The sequence below is a fragment of the Eumetopias jubatus genome, unplaced genomic scaffold (genome assembly GCF_037043125.1).
Source record: "Eumetopias jubatus isolate StellerSeaLion01/CBP00866 unplaced genomic scaffold, mEumJub1_p1.0 scaffold_6, whole genome shotgun sequence".
Lineage (NCBI taxonomy): Eukaryota > Metazoa > Chordata > Mammalia > Carnivora > Otariidae > Eumetopias > Eumetopias jubatus.
In genome coordinates, this window is record NW_028274812.1 from 77,733,999 (window position 1) to 77,748,940 (window position 14,942).

Genomic DNA, 14,942 nt, shown 5'->3' on the forward strand with positions numbered 1-14,942 from the left:
GCTCCTAACATGGGCTCTCCCTTAGCTAGTGTTTTCAGTGAGGTCCTAGAGTTACCTCCTGTCTCATAACCTCCCTGAAACCTCTAGGAGGTCCATACTGTTTTAGGGTTTTTTTGCTTTTTTTTTGTTTGGTTCTTATTTTTGATGGCAGACTCTTGGACTTTAATATCTGATACTCTTGTCTATTCCCCAGCAGCCTCATCACAGAACATCCAATCACAGATGAAATTACAGGAGGGTAAAACAATGCAAATTCTAAAACTAGTGCCAGGACACAGTTTTATACAGTTAGATTTTTTTGGCTTAGGGAGACAAGGTTTTAAGAATTACATAGGTGAGGGCGCCTGGGTGGCTCAGTCAGTTAAGCGACTGCCTTCGGCTCACGTCATGATCCTGGAGTCCCAGGATCGAGTCCCGCATCGGGCTCCCTGCTCAGCAGGGAGTCTGCTTCTCCCTCTGACCCTCTTCCCTCTCGTGCTCTCTCTCGCTCTCATTCTCTCTCTCTCAAATAAATAAATAAAATCTTAAAAAAAAAAAGAATTACATAGGTGAGGGCGCCTGGGTGGCTCAGTTGGTTAAGCAACTGCCTTCGGCTCGGGTCATGATCCTGGAGTCCCTGGATCGAGTCCCGCATCGGGCTCCCTGCTCGGGGAGGAGCCTGCTTCTCCCTCTGGCCCTCACCCCCCTCACGTACTCTCTCTCTCATTCTCACTCTCTCAAATAAATAAATAAATCTTTAAAAAAAAAAAAAGAATTACATAGGTGATTATATCAGACTGTACCTTTGTGAGCTGCAAAGAAGTAGTCATCCTTTGAAAATTGAAGTTGTTAGATTTTTTCTCAAGTCACATGATGAATGTCATTAGTGAGTGATTTAATATTAGTAACCTAAGTATTATAGGACTTATCGAGTCATTTATTATTTCGAATTAGACATTTAAGAACATAGAGAAGTGTTGTGTGACAGAATCTGTCTTTTCTCACTGTAGATGGCTCTTTTTTTCCTTTTCATGATCGGGACGTTTCTTCTTTTAAAATCAAGGTGTTATTGTTTTATTTTCCCTTGGAATGAGAATGGATTCAAATACATTTTTAAAACTCATCAGGGTTTTGATTTTTAGAAAAGAGAAGGGAGGAAACACATGGCCTTTTAAAACCAAGTTTCCAAATTTCCTTTTTAACCTGGTCCTCCGATATATCCTTGTCCATAGACCTCTAGCTCCAGCCAGCCGGATAACTCCCTCTTGAGTAAAACATGCACATGTCTATCTTTGTTTTTCTTGTCACACTGTTTCCTTTGCCTTCACTGCCCTTTCTCCTCTCCATCTCTCCAGGAGCCCTCCTTCACAAAGCCTTTCTTGGCCATGTACCCTGGAGCAGTTCATTCCTTCATCTGATCCCATTCCCTTTAGCAATTGCTCGTGCACTTCCTTGTGCCATTCCTTCTGTAACTCTATTGTCTTGACCTATTTAACCTTTTTTATTATTTACCCCTTCACTCTTTGTATTTTATCCCCAACACTAGGGAGTGCTCTTGGATTTGTTGATTTGATATATATCAAGAGATAACCCCCTTAATCTAGCATAATTTCAAATAGTGATATATACTGGTTGCTAAACTAATAAAGTTTGGTGCCACACCAAATTATAGGAAGTTTTTTTAATGATATTTATCATAAGTTAGCAATAAATTCAACTGATGTTGACTATATTTAATGAAGGAATCAAACCATTAAATCATTTATTAGCACAAAAGAGTTACTTTCAAGAGTTATAAAATGAGATATAATTCTCTCTTCCCTGTCTATGCAGAAGTATTGTGGTGAGTGTGGAAGTGAGGAGGGCAGCATGAAATAAAGAAAGGAAAGAACACTAGACTGGGATTTAGATGACCTAGGCTTCAGTCCTAGGCTTTAGTTTCACTAATTAGCTTTGAGAGTTTGGACAGGTCCCTTTGTTTTTCCAAACTTTTTTCATCTGTAAATTAAGAGAGTTGAATTGGGTAATCTGTAAGGTCTCACTGGGCTGTTAAATTCTGGATATATATGAAATTTTAAAAAATTCTTTAAATAGGTCAAGCAACTTCAAATAAACATACATTGGTCAATAATTTAAAAACCTCACTCTGCAATAATTCCAATCTTTTCCAACAAACCCATTATTAGTGTTGCTAAAATAGAACAAATAACAGATTCACATTTAATCCATTTTACTTTCTTATCTGCTCCAGAAGAAATAGGTAAAGGAATAGAAAAACAAAGGGATATAGATATTTAAGGACCTACTTTGACATAGCACTGTGTTTGTTGCCATAATACTGTACGTATTTAATTAGGTGTTTCTTGAATAACCAAGAGTTATCTATTTTGTCAAAAATAATAGCAATAACTTTAAATAATAAGATTATATATTATGTATGTAATATATGTAATTATACATTACATTTATTATGTAACATACAGCCTCTGAGGATGGCTTGTTATGTGGTTTGGGGCAAGTTGTTCATGATCATTTGGGTTTCATATTGCTACCTGTACCCTGAGATGGTTGAAACCATATCATCTCTTATGGCCACTTTATTGAGTCCTCATAATATCTCCTCAAGTGGTGGCTTAAATAGTCTAAACTTAATCTTACTTTATATTTTTTTCTACAGGAAATGCAAAATTTTATCATATGTACTTAGAAAAGATTTTCAATTATAGGCACTTTATGAGCATTTCTAAAATTTGGAAGTATGGCTTAAAATTCTTATAAAATTGCTACAAATATATAGATCTTAGAGTATGGGGAAAACAAAAGAAAGTAAGTAATTTTGGTATAAGTATGTTCCTTAGCCAAATGTTAATTTAAAAAATCTTGTTTTTGTCATATATCTTTCTTTATGGAATATTGTCATTCTTAAATACCTCTAAATATATTTTGTGATTGCATTTTACTTAGAATATAAGTCTTGGAATTTGAAAGGCAAATGCATTAATCCACTGAAGGAATCAGTTACTCCCTGTTAGGTGCAAACACAGAAAGGCATTTGTAATTTTGAACTGGAGTAGTCAAGGAGTAAGCTTTGTTATTTTTATTTATCAAATGCAAACTTAAGCACAGATATATATTGTTAAAGAATTTCATATAGTTTTACACACCCATGTTCATTGAAGCATTATTAACAAGAGCCAAGAGGTGGAAAATGTCCATTGGTGAATGAATGGATAAACAAAATGTCATGTATACATACAATGGAATGTTATTTCGCCTTAAAAAGGAAGGAAATTCTGGTACATGCCAAAACATGAATGAGCCTTGATGACTCCACTTATATAAGGTCTCTAAAGTAGTGTAATTCATAGAAACAGAAAGTAGAGTGTTGATTGCCAGGGTCTGTGGCGAGTTGTTCAGTTGGTACAGAGTTTCAGTTTTGCAAGATGAGAAAGTTCTGGAGATTAGCTGTACAACAATGTGAATATACTTAACATCATTGAACTATACACCTAAAAATGATTAAGCTCATTTTACATTATGTCTTTTTTACCATAATTTTTTAAACATTTCATACAAAATGAATATAGTACTTCTAGACATGATCTTTCTTCAGTGTTCATTGGTAAAACAGTTGATTCTGTGAAAATGAGTAAAGGAAAAGCTTATTGAGAATGGATTTGAGGGGGCGGGCACCTGGCTGGCTCAAGCAGAAAAGCATGCAACTCTTGATCTCGGGATTTTAAGTTCGAGCACCACATTGGGTGTAGAGATTACTAAAAATAAAAAAAATAAAATTTTAAAAAATGGAGTTGTGAAGTTCTGAAGGGGCAACTCTCAGGCATGTACCACTTGTCACAGCCTATTTACACACTCCAACCCACAGGAAGAGGCTTACCTTAACACCCCACCCAGCAGGAGGAAGATTTTCTCCTGGCCCAGCAGCAACCCAGCTAATGAAAAGTTGCCACAACCCAGAACTGTCACCCTCTTCCAGTGGATCATCCTAAATAACCCCTGCCAGCTTGTTTTTCCCTCTATTAAAAGGATACTCTCCTCATTTGTTCTCAGGACTTGCATATGGTTCACCATGGTTTGCATGTCCAAAATTGCAGTTCCTCTGCTATCCTCCCATAAACTCATTTTGCTGGTAAACTAACTGGCTAGTTTATTTTTGTTGACAATTCTTTTATTGTTTTTTCAGCTTACAGTAAAATGGCTTTATAAGGAGAATGCATAGCTGTTGCCTAAAAAAGTACCCAATGGCTAGAAAGTAGCAAATAACAAGGAAGACAAACTTGCCTTTGTTTTTTGCTTTACAACTTTACCAAGAACTTCACAACCCTGGAAGATAGGCCTGGCAGGCATTGTTATTTTCATATCTTTAGAAGTTTCTGAGAGTCATAGAAATTAAGTCACTTGTGGATGAACACTGTAGTGGGAATGGGCTTAACAGGTTGTTTTGTCTCTTAGCCCAGTGCTCTTGTCTCCCCATCACACTAGCCAAGCAGAAAAGCAATAATCAATTCTCTGACCTACATATTTTCTCTGACTTTACCTTATCTTATACTGTTATCTTATCTATATAGTATCACTACTTTGAATATTAAGTCTGAACAAAGTCATAATACCACCAGAGGTAATCTAAAGAAAAGCATCTGAAATACTCAACGGTACTATAAGGGCTGTTGTGTGAGATTAAACTAAAAAGTGATATTTATTTATATAAATTTATATGTTTAAATCATATGTATGAATATACATATGTAAAGTATAAAAAATGGTATTTAGCCTGAGAAGATGAAGTTGACTTCTATATGATGGAGTGGCTAGGACAAAGAAAGTATATTCAAAGAGAGTTATGGAAATGTTTGCCAAATTTCACAGTGTAAGAATCTGAAACTATTGGTAATTGGTGAAAAGGAATAAATTCAGGACCAATAGTATTTTACCCATTGGATATTCCAGCTTATGGAACTGTTAGCATAAGAAGATTATGGCCACAGTTCCCATTAAAACACATATACACTCGGGGTGGCTCGGTCGTTAAGCGTCTGCCTTGGGTTCAGGTCATGATCCCAGGGTCCTGGGATAGAGCCCCGCATCAGGCTCCCTGCTCAACAGAGAGCCTGCTTCTCCCTTTCCCACCCTCCCTGCTTGTGTTCCCTCTCTCTCTATGTCTCTGTCTGTCAAATAAATAAATAAAATCTTAAAAAAAAAACGCACGTGTACACGCTCCAATGGTATCTGCAATCTTTTTTTTTTCCTAAAAGGAAACACCATTTCAATTTTCTTAAATCCTTAAGACCATTAGTGGCACTAAGGGGGATGTTTGGACTTTGAATTCCCAGATTAGTACAGGAAGGCAGTTTTATGACTGCTTTTTCTGAGAAGTCAAACAAAATGTGAAAATGGGGTGAGAAGGAAACCACTTATCTGCATTTTTTCTTGGCTTCCAGGATGTGAGGGATCATTCTTTTATATCAAAAACACATTTACATAATGACATAGTCATAAAATCCCATTCATAGGGAAAAGGAAAAAAATGCCAAAAGGTGGGGGGATTTGGGGCAATAAGAGGTCTGGGAGAAAAATACACAACTGACTCTTGAATAATGCAGATTAAGGGATGCTGATCCCCTGCATGGTCAAAAATCCACATATAACCTTTGACTCCCTCAAAATTTAACTGCCAATAGCCTACTTTTGACCAGAAACCTTACCATAACATATAGTCAATTAACATACTTTATTATAGTATTATATACTGTATTCTTAATGATAAAGCTAGAGAAAAGAAATGTTATTAAGAAAATCATAAGGAAAATACATTTATAGTATTTATTGAAAAAAATTCAGGAATTTAAGTGGCCCCCTGCATTTTAAACCCATGTTGTTCAAGGGTCCAATATATATATCCCTTATATTTTTTTAATGATGGATTTAGATATCATCTGTACATGGTGAAACTCACTGTTATTTATTGAGCTTCTAGTGCAGGACCCTTATGGACTATGACATCCTGTAGTGTGCATTTTATACACCTTATTTAATGTTCATAGCATCCCCATAAAGTAGGTATTATTTAATCATTCCATGATGCAGAAACAGACTAAAAACTACACAGCTGGAAAATAATGAAGCTGGGACCTAATCTAGATCTTTCACCTTCCCACATCAGTGACCTTTTCCTAATGCAGGACGGGCTCCCTGTTCATACAACAGATACTGTTTTACTGTCCAGTAATAATAGCAAACATTTATTGGATGCTTACTAAGTGCCAGGGACTATATCTAACACTTCACATGTATTATCACATTTGATCCTCATACTCCTTTGGGCTGCATACTATTAACTCCCTTTTTCCAAGTGAATAAACTGACTTTTCTTGGATCTTCTCCATCTAGTACTCACCCTCCCAAATTAAACTCAGAGTAATCACTCTTCAATTTGTAACACTTATTGATTCACTCAGCTCATCTGTGTTACTGTCTTTTCTCCTTTGTAGCTTCCGAGTCCATCCCTATTTATCTGCTCTCTGTGGGAAATTTTATCATTTCTCTCACTTTCTGCCTTTATCTTGATCTCTGTTCAGGCAAACTTGGAACCAAAATTCTTTCCTTTTTTCTGTTTTTGAACTCCTCCATCCATTCTTTCAGGCTCTTAGCTGACTGTAATACTACTGAGTTACATAAAACATTTTTGCCTTCTTGTTCTAACTGCTTTCAGGCCATTTTCCCCCTCATCCCCTCAGATGCTGCAACTTACCCTTGCCTTGCTGGTAAGGACCTCCATTCCCTCCTGTCTGCCCATCACTCACTGACCTCTTGGTCATTTTTTTGGCCTAGCCTCTGCCTGGGCCACCCCCTGTAAGGGCTACCCTTTCCTTTCATTCATCCAGGCAGTCTTTCCAGCTGAAACCGTCATCCTCTTTCCTGAGGACATAGGGGAGGTTAAAGCAGAAATTTTCCCCGCTCATCACCCTTACTCAACAGGAACTGACTGGACTCTTATTCATCCACCACTTTCAGAATCTGTGCTTCAATTCTAGAGTGTATCTCGGATTGTTACCTGTCCATTGTATCCAGTTGTGCGAAGACCCCTTCTCCTCTACTTCTGCCTTTTTCACCTCATTGATACCCAAGATCTTACCTGGGGTGGAAAATGTATTATACATCACATTTTAGACTAGAACCTAGAAGAGGCCTTATAGTGTCATTTGGTTTATCCCTATTACAGAGATAAAATCCTTCTCAAACTCTTCTTGACAACAGTTACCTACATTTTTCATTAAAAATTTCTCTTAACAATGTTTGAGGGTGCTTGTATAGTAGACATTGTTACAGATACATCGAGGAATAAGGACTGTGGCTCTGGCCCTCATGACCTTTATAATAAATGGAGGAAGGCATTGAATACCTCCTTAGGAAAAACACTGCAGTTTCCCTTTGGGGGAATCTCTAGTGTACAAGGTGACATTGACTGTTATTTTTGTGTAGTCAGTAAAAGGAAATGGATTTTTAACAATATCACTTGTATGTTATTGGTTAGTAGAGAAATATAAAAACATGGTGTTGATTTGCAGCTTTTGGTTCCAACATAGCAAAGAAGGGTGAATAATTTTGGAGAATAATATATAGTACATACTTCTTCATGCCTTGAATATGCTCCTGAAGCTACTCAGTATCTTTAGTTGGTTGTTAGGCATGTGTTTTTCTTTTGTTTATGGCAGGTTAAATAGATGTAGATATGTTAAAAGAAAAAAAAAGTGACTTATTCATTCAGGTAGACTCTAGGAACAAATAAAACAAGCTTTTATGACTGGATTATATATTATATAAAATAGGACCACATTTATGAGTAGACTAGAGCAGTTCTTAGATTTTAATGTGTAAATCACGTGGGAATCTTATTGAAACACAGATTCTGGTTTAGTAGTCTGGATTGAGGCCTGAGATTCTTTATTTCTAGCAAGCTTCCAGGAGATACTTTTCTGCTGGAGTACTACATTTTGAATAGCAAGGGAATGAAGGATTCTTAATGTCTTTGATAATCTGCTGCTATATATAGTATGGAAAAAGAAGAATTAAAAATGTTCTTAAGCTATTGATTTAAAAATATATTTAAGAAAATCAAACAATGGCATGCATTTCTATAGAACATTTAGTTGTTTTTTTACCCCAACAGATATTTTCTATATCTTTTAGAACAATATTGATCAATAACTCTGCTCATTTTACCTGAATCAAAAGGGCAGTTGAGAAATGTCTCCAATATCTATTTTCACAGTAGTAGCTGCCATAATAATATTTATTTTCTAGATACTTTGTGGCCATCATTTGGTTTGTTAATCCTCAGCCATTTGCTGGATACATCTACTCTTGCAAGGCTTTGTGGCTATAGAAATAGTAATACTGCCCCTGCCCAGTCTGTGTGGGACACACTTAAACAGACTAAAAGGACAGTTGCATGGTATGATAGAGGTAATCATAGTGTGTGTTGAAGGTTTCAAAAGAAATACATATTCAATACGTTTAAGTGCAAAAAAGAGTTAATGTTGGAGGGGCTTCTTATAGAGGGCTATCAATTTAAACCTCAAAGCAACTCTGTGGTTTGGGTAATCTTATTACCCACATTTTACATAGGAGGAATTGTGGCTCCAAGAGTTTCAGGTCCAAGCTGTGGGGCTAGCACATGATGGATAGACCTGGAATCTGGTTGTTCTTAATTCAGTTCCTGTCTCTTGCCCCTCTACCACACTCCCTCTGTTCCATGTGTCTTCTTAAGTCATTACCTGACTAGGATTATTTCCTAGTCTTGTGCTTACTCTTGTTGATTGTAGGAATTTGGATGTCCTAAAAATTAAAAAATTTACTGATTTTTCTTTTGGGAGATGATAACTAGTTTAGACTACTTAGGGGATAAAGTTCACCCTGAATTTTAAAAAGCTTTAGGAAAAATCAGCCTTTCCCAAACAAAAAAGAGGTCTGTTAGAGATTCTTTTTTTTTTTTTAATTTGAGACAGAAAGAAAGCGTGAGTGGTGGGGGGGAAGGGACAGAGGAAGAGGGAGAGAGAAACCTCAAGCAGACTCTCCATTGAGCACGGAGCCCGACGCGGAGCTCAATCCCAGGACTCCAAGATCATGACCTGAGCCGAAATCAAGAGTCGGATGCTCAACCAACCAAGCCACTGAGGTGCGCCAACCTATTAAAGATTTTTAAGGAAGTTCTTTTAATATACATAGGGATAATTTGCTGTAAGAATTAATTACATTTGTTTTTATATAAGTAGAGGTTTCTAAAGGACTTGGATTACTTCAAAACTATGGGATTACAAGTATTATTTATTAAAATCTGGTTTACATTTTCTTAAAAAAGAATGTTTTGTTTTTTTTTTTAAAAACACCTAAGTAATTCAAAATTCAGATTTAGGCTTGTTATGTATGAGCAATACATTATAGAATGTGCTCTTTTCTCAGTATATGTTATAAAATGTTCTGTTTTCTCAGTTTAAACTCTTATAATTGTGGATGGTATTTTCCCTTTAATTTGGTTAAACTCTTCTCTTGGAAAAGAGGATTTAATGGTTTGATTATTGTCAGTGATAATGACAGTGCCAACATTTATTGAGCTCTTATTCTGTATCAGGCACCATACATTTAGCAATATCTTATTCCTCCCAGCAACCCTGTTATCATCCATAAAGCCAGAGACTTATGTAATTCACTCAGTGTATTTACCTAGTAAATGAGAAAGCTAGGATTCTAATGTTGGTAGACTGAATGAAGAATCAATATTTGGAACTTCGATGTCTTCTCTAGGTCAGGAAGAAAAGGCCTAGAATACATCAAAGGACTTGACTTTTAATGGGAGGGGCTCAGATCATTCCTGACATAAGACACACCTGTGTGAAAATGTGGCGTGGATGCAATAGGGTACAGCAAAGGAACAACTTTGTGGCATTCTTGTGTGCTACAGCTTTTACATTTAATCATCACACATCAACCCCGTGAAGTAGTTATTTCCTCATTGAAAAGAAAAGAACAGGTGATTCTCCATTTATAATCATCAATTACCTACCCCATCATTTTGAAGACATTGTACTCTCTTGCTCCCGGTAATGTTATTTTCTCTTTTTCTCTGCTTGCTTCACTGCCATTTCTCCCACTCTTCCCTTAAGTGTTCCCCAGGGTTCAATCCTTGTTCATTTTTCACGTGCTCTTTCCCTTGTGACCTCAAACTCTGATGTGATTTTCGTTACCATTAACTCCTCCATGTGTCTGCAGTGCTGGTAGAGCCTACTGGATACCTCCACCCAGCAGGTGTCCACAGCTACTTCAGGCACAGGATGTTTAAAATTTCACCCAGTCATCTCCTTCCAGATCTGTTCCTCTTCCTTTAGGTTCTGTCCTGGATCCTGACTTTACCATCTCTGCCACCAGTCATGCCAGAATCTAGGAGTAATCCTGAACTTTTCTTTCACTCTTAACTCTTACATCCATATCAGTCACCAAGTCTGTAGATTTTACTTTCATATCTGCCTATCTTGACCGTCACCAGTGCAGCCCTTTAAATTCAGGTTTCCATAACTTCTGCATTATAGTGATGTCCAAGCTGGCTGCCCACTAGAATCACCAGAGGAACTTTGAGATCACAGTCCTGGGCCCTATCCACAGAGATTTTGATTCAGTAGATCTGGGGTGGGGCCTAAGAATCTACACTTTTAACAAGCAGATTGTTCTTATGTGGGTGGCCCAGCAACAGAGAGATGTTTGAGAACCACTGATCCAACTGGTTTCTCTCCCTCTTGAGGTCTCCTCTTCCCCTTCAGTCCATCTCCCATCGTTTCTGCCATTATCTTTTAAAAGCTAAATGTGATCCCCTATTTTTAACCAATTAAGCATCTCCCCATTATCTACCAGACAGATTCTAGCCTCTTTGGCATAGTTTGTAAGACTCTCCCAGGTCTGCTCTGACCCATAAGGCTCCAGTCATCATTCTCTGTAAGTATCCGCTACCTCAAGCCTGCTTAGTTTCCAGAATAAATATGTTACTTCTTGCTTTGGGGCTATTTATACATATGGTTCTCTCTGCAAGAAGGCCTTCCTCCTCTCTGTCTGTTTGGAAAATTCCTCTTCCTTTTCTTCAAGAAACAATTCAAATGTCTGTTCTTGAAGTCCATCTTGTCCCCTCTCACCTGCCCTACCACTGTTCTTAAGACTGGCCCCTTATCCTTAAGACTTACACTTACCATCCTGCAAAGCAATAGATTTTTTATGTCTGTCTCCTTTTCTAGTAAATGAGTTTTGAGAAGTCAAGAACCAAATAACCTCCCCCGAATCACTTAGCTCAGAAGGGGTGGAGAGTCTGACCTGAAATTCTGTTCTATCTATCTATCTATCTATCTATCTATCTATCTATCTATCTATCATGCTGTGTGATTTTAAGATACAAAATCAGGTTAAAAATAAAAACCTGTTGGTGGAGGGTATTTGAAGGAAGCCCTACTTCAGATATACCATTTTTCCTCCCACTTGTATAAAGGTATAATTTACACATAATAAAAGTAACTCTTTTTAGGGTGCCTGGGTGGCTCAGTTGGTTAAGCGACTGCCTTCGGCTCAGGTCATAATCCTGGAGCCCTGGGATCGAGTCCCACATCGGGCTCCCTGCTCAGCGGGGAGTCTGCTTCTCCCTCTGACCCTCTTCCCTCTTGTGTTCTCTCTCTCTCATTCTCTCTCTCTCAAATAAATAAATAAAAGCTTTAAAATAAATAAATAAATAAAGTACATTGCTTAAAAAAAAGTAACTCTTATTAGTTAACAGTTGTGAGTTTTGACAAACACAACTGTATGTTGTAACCATGTAACTATTACATGACCATTACATACAGTTGTGTAACCATTATATGACAAACACATACAGTTGTGTAACTATTACATGATCTTTATCATATGGATAAAATTGTGTGATTAGTGAACTAACTAATGTTTGTAAATAAATCAGTCCTACTTGGCATGAGCTTTATGAAATAATCAAAATGTTCTGAATGGAAACGATTTCCTGAGAAAAAGTTACGCCTTAAGAGTCCAGAAGGGTTAAGGTAATGTGTCTTAGTAATTCTTATTATTAAAATATAGTCTTTTTTAATTTTTTTATTTTTTTTTAAAGATTTTATTTATTTATTTGAGAGAGAATGAGAGATAGAGAGCACGAGAGGGAAGAGGGTCAGAGGGAGAAGCAGACTCCCTGCTGAGCAGGGAGCCCGATGCGGGACTCGATCCCGGGACTCCAGGATCATGACCTGAGCCGAAGGCAGTCGCTTAACCAACTGAGCCACCCAGGCGCCCAAAATATAGTCTTTTTTTATAACTAAAGAACATTTATTCATTTTTCACTGACTTTACCTTGAGCGTAACTAAACTGTCACTACCCCCCCACCCCAACCTGAAGAAGGGTTAGTACAGTGAATGTTATAAAGCAGATATGAACAGATTGAAGGACTGGAACCAAGATTAACTGACAAACAACTTCCATCTAAATTATCATAAAAATGTTTAAGTAAATAAAAAGGGAGGGGAAGGGGGCAATGGGGGTTTCAGATTGAGCAAGATCCTCACATTTTATCTAATACCTTCCATCCTGGCTAGAGTACACCAAGATGGAGACAGGATTACTATAATACAGAACCGCCACTATAGCACGTTGTACATGCTTGTGTTCCAAGCCCACCCCCATCCCCACTGCTTCTAACTCAGCTATTTCCCGGCCTGTTGGGCCTGCCGATGAAGGAGCACATAGATCTTCTCTTTAATCCAGTCTTTGTTATAGGGCTGGTATGTCTGGGTATCAGCTCGGTAAACAAGGCAGCTGAGGTCTGCCAGATCGTCAATAAAATCAAACAACTGACTGATATCATATGTGATAGAGGGGCTGTTGGGATTCATTCTCTTCAGATGTTCTTCATACATTTTACAAACACCTTCCATGCATTCATTCACAGATTCATAGTCAGCATAAGTTCTACCTTCTGGCCTCTTTGTAGGCTGTACCAGCAAAATGGTGTGAGACATCGTGCCAAACTCTCTCGCTGCAGCCTCTTGCTCCTGAACTTATTTTCTATAATACTTAGTTTTAGGTTTGCTTAAATTTAATTTAAAAGGAGGATAAGGAATTCATTGCCAAAGAAGACAGCTCTTTCTACTTACAGAAAGACCCACTGCTTAGAAATTTTCTGAATTTAGGTGTAATTCAGCTTCCTAAAACTTCTCATTGGTTCTAATTCTACACTCTAGAAATAGAGAATAAATCTGAGCTCTCTTTAGGTCTTTTAGCAATTGATGAGGCCTCTTTCTTTTCTCCAGGCTAGACATCCTTAGTTTTTCCCCACCTTTCTTTGTGGCATGGCCTCCAGAGCATTCACGATCCTAGACCAGCTCTGTCAGATGCAGCACCTAAGAAAGTGTGAGACTTGGTGTATCTCTTGTCCTTCTTTCTCCTAAGGGAAATTTTGTAGCTCTCTTTTATTTTCTTTTCCTTGAAGAAACATGATTGATAGTCACAGTTCTATCTTAAAATATCACTTATACCAATAATTGAGGAAGAAATTGATGGAAATTGTCTCCCTTAAACTTAGTGGATGTGAAGACTGAGTGGTACTGGAATAGCTGCTGGGATACCTGAGGCTCTTGACTTCTCTGAGTCTCATTGTTAAGATAACGAGATCATATCTGAATCTAAACCTAAAAATCTACAGCCCTAGTTTAGGTAAGGGTTTCCAAGTAATGGCTTAAAATTGTTAATAAGCTCAAAATAGGGGCAAAACCACTAACACGTGAAGGCATAAATATGTTAATAAACAATAATAGTTATAAAATATAGGACAATTTGACAAATAAATCAACTAGAGTTAATTTATATTTGTGCCATATTGTTCCTTCCCCCACCCCAAAGCTTTGCAAATAGAGAATTCCTAAGAATGTTATATAAAATCCATTTGAATCTTGGTATTCCTTGACGACAGAGTTTGACTTCAGTGGTGGCAGGAAGAATAAGGTTTCAATTGAATATTTTCTCTCTCCTTTTTTTCCCCTAATAAATTCATGATATGGAATCCTGTTCATAACTGTAGAGGGCGCCTGGGTGGCTCAGTTGGTTAAGCATCCGCCTTCGGCTCGGGTCATGATCCCAGTCCCGCATCATGCTCCCTGCCCAGTGGGGAGTCTGCTTCTCCCTCTGTCCCTCCCCACTGCTTGTGCTCTCTCTCTGTCTCTCTCTCTCTCAAAAATAAATAATCTTTTAAAAAATAACTGTAGAATTCAGATACTGACAGTATACTGGAAATATGTCTTCTTTTTACTTTAATGTGCATAATCTATATTTGGATTCAGTTTAACTCAAATTTAAGTAAATTAAGAAGATTTAATTTACCCCTGAAATTTGTTATTTGAAACAAATAAAGCCCATAGAAAGAGAGATCAGATTTGTCCTTACTAGAGGTGGAGGGGGTTGGGGAGTGTTGGAGAAAGGTGGTCGAAAGGTACAGTCGTCCAGTTGTAAACTAATTGAGCACTAGGGATATACTGAACAACATGATGACTAGAACACTGCTGTATGATACACAGGAATGTTGTTAAGAGTAAATCCTAAGAGTTCTCATTACAAGGAAAACATTTTTTTCCCTTTATTCTTTTCTTCTTTCTTTTCTTTCTCTTGTATCTATATGAATAAGATAGATGTTAGCTGAACCTATTGTGGAACTCATTCACATCATGTGTAAATCAGACCATCATGCTGTATGCCTTACACTTACACAGTGAAGTTTGCCAATTATGTCTCAATAAAACGGGGGAGGGGAATCTAAGCAAATACATCTTTCTTGAAGAAAGGCAATATATAAAAATATGTTATTGAAACATTTGAGTTCATGAAAGGCTGGATAATTCATTATTTTAAGGTTATATAA

At 37.4% G+C, this 14,942-nt stretch overlaps 1 protein-coding gene and 1 pseudogene across 1 annotated transcript in view; one reads left to right on the forward strand and one right to left on the reverse strand.

Moving 5' to 3' along the window:
- ELOVL4 (ELOVL fatty acid elongase 4) overlaps positions 1 to 14,942 on the forward strand; it is a 32,131-nt gene that overhangs the window by 5,071 nt on the left and 12,118 nt on the right. The window lies entirely within an intron of this gene.
- On the reverse strand, positions 12,736 to 13,050 carry LOC114213083 (enhancer of rudimentary homolog pseudogene; annotated as a pseudogene).